This window comes from Notechis scutatus, chromosome 2, assembly GCF_049901735.1.
Source record: "Notechis scutatus isolate UNSWTSFEM ecotype Mainland chromosome 2, rNotScu1.2, whole genome shotgun sequence".
Taxonomy (NCBI): Eukaryota; Metazoa; Chordata; class Lepidosauria; order Squamata; family Elapidae; genus Notechis; species Notechis scutatus.
Window position 1 is genome coordinate 11,423,252 of NC_142010.1, and position 14,133 is coordinate 11,437,384.

Genomic DNA, 14,133 nt, shown 5'->3' on the forward strand with positions numbered 1-14,133 from the left:
CGCGAGCCGCAGGTGGCATGCAGAGCCACTTGTGCCATGTGAGTGGCAGGCAAACATACCTCACTGCACACGCGCGCACCTCACAGCTGAGGTGCAGTCCGAACCCGAAGTACAGATAAGGTAGAAATAAAAAAACCAACACAAATCACGCTGAAGTAATTAACATGACAGACCAGGATAATAACTTGCAACTTCCAAAAAATAATGAGGCACACAGAGTTTGGAAGACATCAAAACCCAGATAAGCCTCGACAAAGATTTGCTTCCAGCAAGGTGCTGTGTGCAAACGCCCTTCTTATATCCTGTTCTCCTAGCTGCAACTAATGAAAGGGATCAGGGCCCTTTTTTCTCCCGTAAGCCACCTTGCTCCCTTCTGTTCCTCCCTGTGTACCCTAGGATGAAGAGGGGATGGCCCTGGGTCTTCCTCTGAATGCCCAGCCGGACTGTACCCTTCCCCCATTTCTTCCACAGCCACCGGAGCCACACTCCCACTCCGTTAGCTGCTCAATCTCCTCCTCAGAATCGGACTCCAACAAGGGCACGAGAAAAGCTCTTCTTAGAAGGCAAAATTTCTAAGCTACAAAATTTCCCCCTTTCTTTTCTCCTTTTGCCAGACCGCAAGTACAAGTAGCCCTCAACTTACAACAGTTCATTTAGGGATCGTTCAAACTTACAGCGGTGCTGAAAAAAGGGAATTAGGGCCGTTTTTCACACTTACAACTGTGGCAGCATCCCCATGGCCACGTGATTTACATTCAGATGCTTGATAACTGACTCACATGTATGACCGTTGCTGTGTCCCAAGGTCACACAATTCCCTTTTGCGACCTTCCGACAAGCGAAGTCAACGGGGAAGCCAGATTCACTTAACAACTGGGATACCCACTCAAAACTGCAGTGATTCACTTAACAACTGTGACAAGAAAGGTCGTAACATGGGGCAAAACCTGCTTAACAACTGTCTCAGCAAACAGAAATGTTGGGGTCGATTGTGGTTGTAAGCTGAGGACTACCTTGTATTTTCAGCTTTTCAGCAGTGAGATTTGTTAAAACACAGGCTGTGATGACCCAGGCGTGGCACAAAGGCAACACAGTCAGATAATCAGTAGGAGTCCCTTTATTAGCTCCAACTTTGTCCCCAATTTCCTGGTTACCTTCTGTCTGGAGAAAAACTCTCCCAAGAACAGCCTTTGGCTGCAGAGAATCAAGTCCAAAACATGGTCAACAAAACTGTAACTATAAGTCCAATCAAGGCAAAATGGGTAATTAGTTCGCCAGGGCAGGAGAAGGAATTCCAGACGTGAAGACATGGCAATAACTCAACATGGTTGGGAAGACACCAGGAACACAGATAACTAAAGTCAACACAAGATAAACTCATGTTTGCTCCCAGCAGCTGCCACACTCAGCATGCATTTCTTTTAACTCTCCTCCCAGGTGTGACTAATGAAGGGAATCAGGGCCCTTTCTCCTCTGGAAGCCATGCAACCCACGTTGCTCCCTTCTCCGTTCCTCCCTGTGTGCCCTAGGATGAAGAAGGGGTGGGTCTGGGTCTTCCTCTAAACTCCCTCTCTCTTGTTCTACCTCTCCCCTGCTCTGCCCAGCCGGACTTTGCCCTTCCCCAGCCTCCTCCACAGCCAACAAGCCACACTCCCACTCCCTGTCAGCTGTTCGTCTTCCTCCTCGGATTCAGACTCCGACAAGAGCATGACACAGGCCTATCATTTTGTATGTGAATATTTTATACTGAACAAGGACAAAGAGATACAGAGGGCATCCCTGGGGTCTGCCAAAATGACAAGCAACTAAAGATGAAATTATTATATAAAAAATAAAAAAAAAACCAAAAAATGACGAGCAACCACTATGTTGCACAAACAAGCAGATCTGCAATGACAACTGTTGTCATCAGCCATTTTTTTTTTTTTTTTGAGTGCTCACAATGTGCTCTGCAGACATTAATAGCCAACAGGCCAAAAAAAGCTTTCAACCCTCATAAGAGATGCATTAGCAATAAACTGACTCAATAGGGCTTCTCTTAACAGACATTATGAATGCTGAGTTGCCATCGACTTATTATTTTTTAAATATGCTTAAGGAGAAAATTTGACTAATCCCTAAAAATATCCAGGCACTGCAGAATATTTGGCCTACTCAGACCGGATACAAGGCTTACGCCCTGTCACCCATGGCAGATACCGAGATTAGTTCCCGCAAATAACTCTACTGGTGTGATTCTCAAGTGTAAAAGAAACACATCTTATATAGTGATACTTATAATTTAATGCTAAGTAGACCCCTCAAAAAACCAACTATGGGTAGTCCTTGACTTACAACCAGAATCGAATCAGAACTGTCTTTTCTTTTTCTTTAAAAAAAAAATTCAAAATTTTATCAAGTAAATCATTAAAAACGTTGGACATGGTGTGGTCATCCTGATAATCCTGTTTGTCATACATATAATGGCCTAGAATACATGTTTTATATACATTTATACAGTATTTTCTATGTTTAATCATCCATTCTGCCAACCCTACTTTCTTTTGATTCTAGATCCTTTTTCTCCACCACTGATAGAATTTGTCCCATACTTTATAGTATTCTGTCTCATCTGTTTTTCATTTCTAAAGTTAATTTATCCATATCAGCGCATGTCCATATCTTTTTGATTACTTCGCTTTCATCGGGAATTTCTTTATCTTTCCACTTTTGAGCAAAGGCTAACCTCGCTGCCTCATAATTACATGTATTATTAAATAGATCTCCTTTTTATTGCATTTTTCAAATCAGAAAACTCTGTTGCCTAAGTGAGACATTTCTCAAGTGAGTTTTCCCCCATTTTATGACCTTTCCTTCCACAGCTGTTAAGTGAATCTGGCTTCCTCAGTGACTTTGCTTGTCAGAAGGTCGGAAAAGGGATCACATGACCACAGGAGATACTGCCACAATCATAAATGTGAGTTAGTTGTCAAGCATCTGAACTTTGATCATGTGACCAAGGAGATACTTGCAAGGGTTGAAAATGGTCATAAGTCACTTTTTACAATGTTGTAATTTTGAACAATCACTAAATGAACCGTTGTAAGTCGAGGGACTACCTGTACCAGGTGGTATATCTCTTTTCTCCAAGCGGATTACAGGGCCACAGTGACCTGTAATGGTGGTCAGATTTTTATCCTGCAGCTATGAGAATATAACAGCAAACAATATGCCATAAGGTTGGGTTTTACTAAAAAGTCCCTTCTTTTTTTATTTTTTCTTATGTGGATGATTTTATGTTCTTTTGAATTCTTCCCTTATCAATGAAGGAAGAAGGATCTCCTGTCTACAAATTGGTCTAAGGCTGTAAAAAGTCACTTATATATTCCTGTCTTCTATGGATAAAAAAGGTAAAGGTTTCCCTCGCACATACGTGCTAGTCATTTCCAGCTCTACGGGGCGCCAGGACTCATCTCCGTTACAAAACCGAAGAGCCAGCACTGTCTGAAGATGTCTCTGTGGTCATGTGGCCGGCATGACTAAATGCTGAAGGCGCACAAAGGAACGCTGTTACCTTCCCACCAAAGGTGGCCCCTATTTTTCTACTTGCATTTTTATGTGCTTTCGAACTGCTAGGCTGGCAGAAGCTGGGACAAGTTACGGGAACTCACTCCATTACGCGGTGCTGGGGATTCGAACCGCTGAACCGCTGACCTTTCTGATCGACAAGCTCAGCGTCTTAGCCACCGAGCCCCCTTCTTTTAATACTTTCATTTGCATACGTGTCCACCAAGAATGATGTCCTACTAAATTCTGTAATACAGGTAGTCCTTGACTAATAACAGTTCATTTATATATCCAATGTTTCCCCGAAAATAAGACCCTGTCTTATATTTTTGGCCACCAAAAAGGCACCAGATCTTATTTTTGGGGGAATGTCATCCACTGAGTAATCTCACTCGTGCACATTGCCCCTGGCCTCCTTTGTGCTGTCAGGAACTTCTGCTTCTGTGGCCAGCAAGGCTTTCCTGAAGGCCCCTGCAGCCGATAACGGAGCTCCGGATCAATATGGAGCTTTGTTATCAGCTACAGAGGCCTTCAGGAAAGCCTTGCCAGCCGCAGAAGAAATAGTCCAGCAAGGCAGGTGTCGGGGTGTGCGAGGCCTGGCTACAACTGTCCAAAAATAAGTAATAGGGCAGCTCCAAACCCCCTCCCCACATCCCCACCCTAGCTTAATTTTTAGCCGTGCATTCTGGAGTGAGCGGGATCTTAATTAGAGCTTATTTTGGGGGGGGGGGGGGTAGGGCTTATATTGGGCACACCTGTAAAAATCAAGCTAGGACTTACTTTCAGGGTAGGTTGTATTTTCAGGGAAACAGGGTACCTGTACTTTTTTTTGTCTGGTAAGCATACAGTGCAGTCACCTCTGTACAGTTCATCTGTACCAAAAATACCTTTCTTATTAAATTCCACTCCACTAATATTTCTACCTGGATATCATCTATGACTGAAGCAGCGTGTTAATCAACGGCAGCCATTTGTCAACCATGGCAACTTTAAGGCCTGTGGACTTCAACTCCCAGAATTCTCCTAGCCATCCAAGTTGAAGATACCACAGAGTGAAACCAGGTCTTTACATTCTCTATTGTCTCCAGAATGATGATTTATCGTTTTTTAAAAAATATATCTATTTATCAAGTATTGTGTAAAAAGCTGAGGACCTCAACCATGTTACTAATTTAATTACTGCAGTAATTCATTTAACAAACATGGGCCAAAAAAAGGTCGTAAAATGGGACAAAACTCACTTAACAGGTTTCTCACTTAGCAACATAAATTCTGTGCTCCACTGTGGTCGTAAGTCGAGGACTACTGGTATTAAAGGATGGCCATTGCTTTGACATGATAAAAAAACCCTCTGAGATAAAGAATAATAGCAGCAAGAATACCAAGAATAGTAATAATATGCTGCTTTACCTCAATGAATGCATATTTTATTTATAAAACAAATCCCAACATTTAAGAGTTAACTACAGTACAAACAATAGAATGACAAAGCAGGAACAAGGTTGTATTCAAACCGAGATTGGCTAAAATGAAGAAGTCAAAGAACCTGCAAATACAAGTGGTCCTTCACTTACAACCACAGGTGAGCCCAACATTTCTGTGGTTAAGTGAGACATTTAAGTGACTTTTCTTGCCTCAATTGTTAAGTGAATCGCTGTGGTTGATAACATAGTAACTTGGTCAAAAGTCGCTTTTTTCAGTGCCATTGTTAACTTTGAACAGTCACTAAATAATTGGAGGTCTTCTAGTCCAACCTCCTCCCCTATTCAGGCAGGAAACCCTGCACCATTTCAGACAAATGGTTGTCCAGTCTCTTCTTAAAAGCTTCCACAACTTTTGGAGGCAAGTCGTTCCACTGATCAATTGTTCTCATTGTCAGGAAATTTCCCTTAATTCTATGTTGCTTCTCTCCTTGATTAGTTTCCACCCATTGCTTCTTGTCCTGCCCTCAGGGGCTTTGGGGAATAACTTGATTCCCTCTTCTTCATGGCAACCCTACAGTTATTGGAAGACTGCTATCATGTCACCCCTAGTCCTTCTTTTCATTAAACTAGACATACACAATGCCAGCAACTGTTCTTTATTTTGTTTGGGCCTCCAATCCCCTAATCATCTTTGTTGCTTTTCTCTGCACTCTTTCTAAACATCTTTTTTTTTTTTTTACAAAACTGGATGCAGTATTCCAAATGCGCTTTTACCAAAGCATTATAAAGTGGTGTTTGTTTTAAGTTGAGGATTTTACCTGTGGAAGAACAACTGTGGCAAAAGAAGGCAAAAACAGTACCAGTGGTGATAGGCAAAGCACTTTGGGTGCAGTCCCAAAACAACTGGGATTAACTGGATGCAAAGTTGAACGAAACTACTTGGCTACTGTAAGCCCTGACAAAATCCCAACTGGTCAATTGCCAAAGGGAGCTTTAGTTAGAGCAGTTTACAACTCGTGAAGGTACTTTTAACGCCACCAAGCAACAACATCAACCTCTCCCAAGATCTTGGGAAGGACTCAATAGTTGGATAAAAACGCCAACTCCAGACTAAACATCTGGCTGACTGCGCAATCGACAATATGCTGCTTTGTCTAAATCCATGCCTATTTCATTCGCAAGCAGTTCGACAGGACGTGAATACAACTCTGACCCTGGCTTTACACTTCAGTTTAGGTGTTTATTCAAAAAATTGAAACTCTCTCATAATATAACTCAAAACTCAGCCTTAAGCTTCTCCATCGTTGCTCAGTTTCTTCTGCTGAATTCAAAGGGGTTGACTCCCAAATTTGATTCTAGAGTCACCTTTATCAGTTGTTTGGTTACATAAATTTGAGATAGGCCTGTGGAGATTCTCAGTCATCCAGGTCGTGTTTGTCCCAAAAGTGCTTTTTTTTTCCCCCAAAAGGCAACTGGACTTTGTTTTTTCCTTGAAGACCTTTCACTTCTCATCCAAGAAGCTTCTTCAGCTCTGACTGAATAGTGGAGGATGGAAAGATTTATATTCTTTGCAGTCATCTGGTTGTTGGCATTTTTTCTTAAGTTGTTGAGGCCACTTGGGGGTTTATCTGTGCTCTCGGGGTCACCGAAATCAGGGTGCCAAAGGACTGTGTTGCATATAAATCCTTCCATCTTCCATTCAGTCAGAACCAAAGAAGCAAAATGTCTTCAAGGAAAAACAAAGAAAGCCCGGTTGCCCTTTTTAAAAAAGCACTTTGGGGATAAATTTGGCAGATAATATACAGCTATCAAAGACTTTCACCATCTGATTAAATAAATCAACACTGCAGTCAACCTTGACCCAATGACTGGTCCAACCGGTTGCTTAATTGGAGCTTAAAGATTTTGAAGCATTTGCTTTCAAACTTTTTGCTCTCAAACCCTTTCCTGCTTTTAAAACCATCAAGGATCCCCGAAAGGGCTTTGGTTTGTATATGGGTTATCGTGTTCAATGTTTATATTACAAAATTAAAACTGATGCTTTCACCATCACTATGCTTGTCAGATGGGATTTTAATCTGTGGTAATATAATCTATTGATCATTTTCTGTAAGCCCTTTGTACAACTAGCAATAGGTCTAGGGATATGTAGGCATTCTTGGTGGGGGTAGGAGTACCTTTGCTCATGAGTGTCTCATCCTGTTTTGATCTGCAAGTTTAGAAGGAACAGGAAAATAGGTAAAAGTTCAAGGTACACAGTTGTGCTTTCTCATGGGACTTTCCAGACTTTCCCATGGGACTTTCCGTGGCTGTATGATCTCATCCTAGTAAGGTAACATCTGGGACTTTCCAAGATTGTGTGTTCTCATGCTGGTGAGGTAATTCTGTTGAGGTCATTGTTTTCTGAATATGCATACTGTACTTTTGTTTTACTTTTTCTCAATAAATACTGCTACCTGAGTTCACTCAGGGCTGGCATTCTCTCAGACATTTTCCCTGTGTCTCATTTCCAATGTCAGACCACCACATAATCCATCTTCTCTATCTGTATAAAAGCGAAATACCACTCACACATCATCACAAAATATCCCGAACCGGAAAGCCTACAAACTTGAAATTTGGCACGTATGTTCCTCTTGGCTTCTAGGGGCTAAGAAAGGATTTTTCCAAATGACCATCAGAGCATTAGTATTTCCTATATTATTATTAACACGCTCTGATGCTGAGGAATTCCACACCCAGTCCCCCACCTGAAAAGAAATCTGTTCCAAATGCAAAACACAAGCAGAGGAGTTTCAGTTTCCGTTTTAGTTTCACAGCACCAAGCAGCTTTAGTACAGAACAGTTGAGCTAAGCCATGACCAGGCTCCTTGCTGTCTCCTTCTTGCTCACATAGCAAATACTGTTTCAGTTTCCAAACAGCCCTCAACCCTCTCTGGCACACCGAAAGGACGCTAGGCAGATGAATACCGATGGATGCTGGTAGGCAAAGGCAGAATTTTTCCCCTTTATTTTCCTCCCCCAAAACTAAACCCGACCATAGTTTCGTAGCGAAACACGGATATCCAGCTTATATATGTTTCTCAACATAAACTGATTTGATTGGGATCCAGAGACGGCCTTGGGGGACCTCCAAGGAATCTTAAGTGCACGCTTTGGGAAATACAGCTGGTCCTCGACTTACGGCCACCCTTGAACCCCCACATTTCTGTGGCTTAAGTGACACATTTGTCAAGTTGAGTTTTGTCCCGTTTAACAACCTCTCTTGCCACCGTTTAAGTGAATCCCCGCCGTCGTTAAATCGGCAGCACGCTTTGTTGAAATGAATCCCACTGACTTTTGCGACGAAGCGGTGGCAAAAGACTGCAACCGTCACAAACCTGAATTCATGGGCAAGGATTTTGAATTGGGATCACCTGACCCACGGCGGGGGGAAGAGATATGGGGGGGGGGGAAATGCTGCAACAACGGTCGTTAAGTGTGAAAAAAAGAAACAAACGGGTGTTTTAAGTCCCCTATTTTTTCTGTCCCTTGGAAAAACACTTAAATGACTTGTCGGTTTTTGAATTCCCAAAAATGAAATTTAAGCCCAGCTCCAATGGAGGACACCTCAACCCTCGTTTTTTTTTTTTTCCCCTACAGGCAAATCCTCGACTTACAACAACTTCGCTTAGTGACCGCTCCGTGGCACAATGGCCCTGAGAAGAAAATAAAAAATATTTAAAAAGCGAGCCATGACCGTTTTTTTTTTTTCTTCACACTTATAACGGCCCCTTTCGGTATCCGCCCTCCTCCCCCCCCCACCCGCCTCACGGTCACGTGACTTCCATTCCAACCGACTCCCATTTACGACCGTTTGAGGCGTCCCGGGGCCACTTCACACACACACACACACACACCCTCTTTCAGGCCACCTTCCGCCAAGCAAAGTCCGAGAGGGAAAAAGGGGGGAACCCGATTCGCTTCACAAACCGGGTTTGCCCAATTTAACCACGGTGGGGGTGGGAAGGTGGTTTGATTCGCTGAACAAACCTCGGCGAGGAACCAAAAAAAAAAAAAAGGCCCGCCCGACGCCGCCCTTCACACGACCGACCGTCCCGCTTTAGGCACGGAACTTGCGGGGGGGGGGCTCGAGGGCGGTCGTAAATCGAAGACATATATATATAAAAAAAAAGGCCTTCGGCCGCCCAGAAAGAAGCCTCCTCCGAGGTTTTTTTTCCCTAAACCATCTGGCCCCCACAAGGCGTGAAAAAACCAGCCCAGGAAACCAAGCCAGGCGGGAGGAAAGATGGAAGCTCAGCCTCGCTTCCCCTTTGAAAGAAAAACGAGGCGGCCTAAAAAAAAAAAAGAAAAGAAAAGAAAAAGAAAAAGCACGTTTTGGCGCCCCCGCTTCAAAATGGCTGGAAAGACGCCTTGGAAAAGGGATGTCCAAGGCCTCGGGGAGGGGGAAAACGGAGGCGGCGGCGGCGGAAACCGAGATAATAAATAATTAAATAAAATAAATATTATTTTTAAAAAAAACCCACAGGCACGACTCTTCCAATGGCGGGAAAGACCCTGCCGTGGCGGGGAAGTGGGGGGTGGGGGGGAGGGAGCGGAGGAAGGAAGATGGATACCTTCCCGGCCTCGCCGGCCTTGCAAGGACCGTGTGTGAGTGTGTGCATATGTAAAAGCCCGCTCTCACCTTTGCTTTCCTCAAGGTTGCACCCGGCGGCGAAGAGGAAAGCGCTCCCCGGGCTGCTGGCCCCACGGAGCAGCCGAGCCCAAGGGCCTCTCTTCTTGCAATGGGAGCATCCAATTCAGCAGGCGACGTCCATAGGGCGCGCACCGGCCTTTCTCTCTCTCTCTCTCTCTCTCTCTGTCTCGTCGCTTCCTTCGCCCCGAGCATGCCGGGAACTGTAGTTTTAGTCAGCGCTCGGCTACGGGAAGGCGGAAGGGACAAAAAAAAAGAGAGGAAAAGCGTCGGAGTGGCTTGGACTGGAGAATTCGCCGGCAAGGATCGACGTGGGGCCGCTGATACGACAGCGGCAATCATCATATTCGTCATAATAGGGATTTATGGATTTAGAATAACTTTATTGTCACTTTGAAGGTTACGCTGCACAATCGACATACATTAAAATGAAATTTCGTCGCGCGCAGCTCTCAAAGGGGTCTCCACCTCCAATATACACTACACATAAACATGACTAAATAAATTATGCATATAGTCACATATATGGCACGAAGGAAAACGACGACGACAATGTACTGTGGGATAGTATCTTGTTGTTTCTGTTTCTCAAGCTCAGCTGCTTGGAAGATGTGGGGACTTCAACTCCCAGAATTCCTGTCAGCTGGTGCTCCATTCAAAATCCAAGAAGGAAATACTTAGTTAATCAAACAAAAGATATCTTTTACTGGAAATCAAGTGGTAGCTACAAAAGAATTCTGAATCTGAGAAAATGGGCGCGTAAATCACATATACAAAGTAATGGCAACGTTCCCACCCCCAATAGTTCAATTGGTTCCTCCAATTAAAAGTTGTATATGCCATCATGTGGGCATCTCCAGGTGGTGATGAGGCTTCTGTCCGTTGACCTTGACATAGTTTGATAAAGAGTTGCAGCTGCGCATAGAATAGAAACCTAAGCAAGAATGTACCCCCCAGTTTATACAGTTCTGGTTTGTAACACCTCCAGCTCACTTCCCATAATCATTCTCCCTCCTCCCCCCCTCCCGGTTACTTATGACAGCCGAAAGATGCAAAGCAAAGGGAGAAAATCTTGAAGGCTGACAATTCCCTAGTGCTGGCAGGGGAATTCTGGGAGTTGAAGTCCGTACATGTTCAAATGGCAGAAGTTGAGAAACACTGGTATTGCCTACTATATATTTATTTTTATTTGATTTTATTTATTTATTTGATTTGTCAATCGCTTACAAGATAACAGGTATAAGTATAAACATGAGTAAGAATACAGAAAATAGGTACGAATAAATGGGCACAATAGGACAGGGACGGTAGGCACGATGGTGCACTTATGCATCATCCTCTTAGGAATGGGGTGAGGTCAGTAGTGGATAGTTTGAGGTTAAAGGAGTGGGGGGTTAGAGGATGTAACAACAGAGTCAGGTAGTGCATTCCAGGCATTGACCACTCTGTTGCTGAAGTCGTACTTTCTGCAATCAAGTTTGAAGCGGTTTACATTGATATTGCAACAATAGAGATGATGATGATATCCATTCAGTTATATCCAACATTAAGAGTACATATAGTATAGGATAATATATTGTAAATTATTATAGCATGTATTAAAATATTACAAGTATAATAATAAAAGTACATATATCAGACAATATGTAAATATAGTACAGTATATACCGTATATGATAACTATCAAATTTACATGCTGCTCGTCTCACAATTGACAAAATATTGCAATAGATTATACCATGTATTACAATAGTAATAGTAGATTTCTTTATTTTTATCCCACCTTTATTATTTTTACAAATAATTCAAAACAGCGGACATACCTAATGCTCCCTCCTTTTCTGTTCCCACAACAACAACCCTGGGATGTGGGTTTGGCTGGCTGAGGAATTCTGGGAGTTGAAGTCCTCAAGCCTTAAAGTTGCAAGGTTGGAGACCCCTGTCTTTAAAGGACCGAAGGAAGCTCAGAAGTGATGTCTATGGAGATTCTCAATCATCCAGGACATGGTTATCCCAAAGGTGCTTTTTCAAGAAGCAGTTGGGTACCAGGCTTGAAATGTTGGACCTGGACAACCTAGAACTACTCTGCCTATGGTCTGATCTAAGCTTAGTACACAAAATTGTCTGTTACAATGTCCTACCTGTCCATGACTCCTTGTAGATACAAAGTCAAAGTAAACCACTCCAAACTCGATTGCAGAAAATACGGCTTCAGCAACAGAGAGGTCAACGCCTTGACTCTGACTCTGACTCTACCTGACTCTGTTGTTACATCCTCTCAAACTGTTGTGGTTCGCTGGCAGCAGGTGCGGATGGCTGAGGTCTTGGAGAGTGAGGACTCAGATGAGGGGCCTGCGTGTGATATAGGGATGGGGCCAGGACCATCAGGGAGTGGAATGCTGCCTTTGGAGATTGTGGAGGCTGGCAGCAGTGATGAAGAGGTCTCCGAGGAGCCAGGGCCCAGCACGCATGCGCACAGGGTTGCTCGTAGGAAAGAGCAGCTGCAGCAGCATGGGTGACTTGGGAGTACGGCTGCAAGGTAATGGCCCCTCCCTGAGAAGATAAAAGCCAGCTGAGAAACTGCAGTTCTTTGCAGAAGGCAAAGAAGTTTGACACTCGAGCCTGGTGAACATTAGGAATATCTGAGTTTGGTGTTTGGAGTCTCTTTGATTTATTGTTTAGGAACTTTATCTGTTGTTCTTGGCAGCCTTGCAAAAACTTGGAAAGGCTCTTCCTTATTGGAGCGAATTAGTTACTATTAGAGGAGCAAACATATTGGACAAAGTATATACCAACATCAAACATGGCTATAAAGTTATACAATTACCACATTTGGGACAATCAGACCATATGTGACTGCTTTTAGCACCAGCTTACATCCCTCTTAGGAGACAGGCTCTGCCTATAATAAAGAGAGTGAAATCTTGGCCAGAAGATGCTTCCCAACAACTTCAGGATTGTTTTGAGAACACAAATTGGGACATCTTTTACTACCCTGACCTAGAGGTGCACACTGCAACTGTTCTGTGCTATATCAAACACTGCACAGATACTATCATTGTGGATATACAGGGGTGGGATTCTACCTGTTCGCACCTATTCGCTAGAACCGGTTGTTAACATTCTAAGCAGTTCGGAGAACCGGTTGTTAGAAGAAATTACTGGCCTAATCCTGTAAGGAAGGCAGGAAGGAAACATTCTGGTGTTGCTTACAGAAACTGCCTCTCCATTAACCCTTATTACATTCTTGGCAGGACTAGACTTCCTGTTTCTGGAACTTCTCTGGAGTTTTTTTTCCCTCCTTTGCTGGTACTTTGCTTGTGTGGAGTGACCATTCAAAGTTACAATGGCACTGGAAAAAGTGACTTATGACCATTTTTCGCACTTACGACTGTTGCAGCATCCCCACAGTAATGAGAGGCCAGGCAAGGAAATGCATGCCTCGATGGGAGTGATATTGAGTTGGCCACACCCAGCCAATAACATGACCACCAAGCCACGCCCACCAACTAAGCCACGCCCACAGAAACCGGTCGTTAAAAAATTTGAGTCCCACCCCTGTGGATAAATGTATTAGGATCTATCCCAATCAGAAACCCTGGATGACCAAGGAAGTCCAGCGCCTCTTGCGTGACAGGACCAAGGCCTTTAGGTCCGGTGATGGGGCAAGATACGGTGTTGCCAGAGCTAATCTGAAGAAAGGTATTCGGAAGGCCAAGACTGATTATAAGAGGAAGATTGAGGATAATTTTTATAGCAATAACATGAGGCAGGTATGGCGAGGGATTCAACAAATTACAAACCATCAACCGACCAACGTCATCCCTGCTAAGGGGGATGCTTCATTGGCAGAGGAACTGAATCATTTCTTTGCTCGCTTTGAAGTGGAGACACCAGAGACAGATAAAACACAACTTCCGGCCAATTGTAGCCCCCACCTCATTGTGGAGGAACAGGAGGTGAGGAGCATTCTGAGGGCTGTGGACCCTAGAAAGGCTGACGGTCCTGACGGTATCTCTGGCCGAGTGCTTAAAGACTGTGCTGATCAGTTGGCTGGAGTCTTTACCAGGATCTTCAATCGGCCTTTATCCCAGTCCACTATTCCATCTTGTTTGAAGGCTTCCGCTGCCAAAGAAGTTCCCTATCAATAACCTCAATGATTACAGACCGGTGGCACTCACTCCTATCATCATTAAGTGCTTTGAGAAATTGGTCTGCCGGCACATCATTTCTGGTCTTCCTCATACATTTGATAAACACCAGTTTGCATACAAAAAAAAAATATATAGATCTACAGAGGACACTATAGCTATCACTCTTCACACTGCTCTGACTCACCTAGAACAGCGGGAGGGCTATGTGAGGATGCTTTTTGTGGATTTTAGTTCTGCGTTTAACACAATTCTTCCACATAGACTAGTGTCTAAACTTCTGGACCTTGGGCTTTCTAATTCAATCTGCTTTTGGATT

At 43.7% G+C, this 14,133-nt stretch overlaps 1 protein-coding gene across 2 annotated transcripts in view; it reads right to left on the bottom strand.

Annotated features, from left to right (window-relative positions):
• Positions 1-9,852, bottom strand: part of LOC113425113 (uncharacterized) — a 51,062-nt gene extending 41,210 nt beyond the window's left edge. The window contains exons 1-2 of one of the 2 annotated variants that reach the window (XM_087952871.1): positions 9,655-9,833; positions 8,633-8,668 (exon numbers count right to left, since the gene is read on the bottom strand). The gene's annotated coding sequence lies outside the window, so the exon portion shown is untranslated. Of the gene's footprint in view, positions 1-8,632; positions 8,669-9,654 lie in introns of both variants that reach the window. The other variant, XM_026687100.2, reaches the window with a different exon arrangement.
• Positions 9,853-14,133: the final 4,281 nt, after the last annotated feature.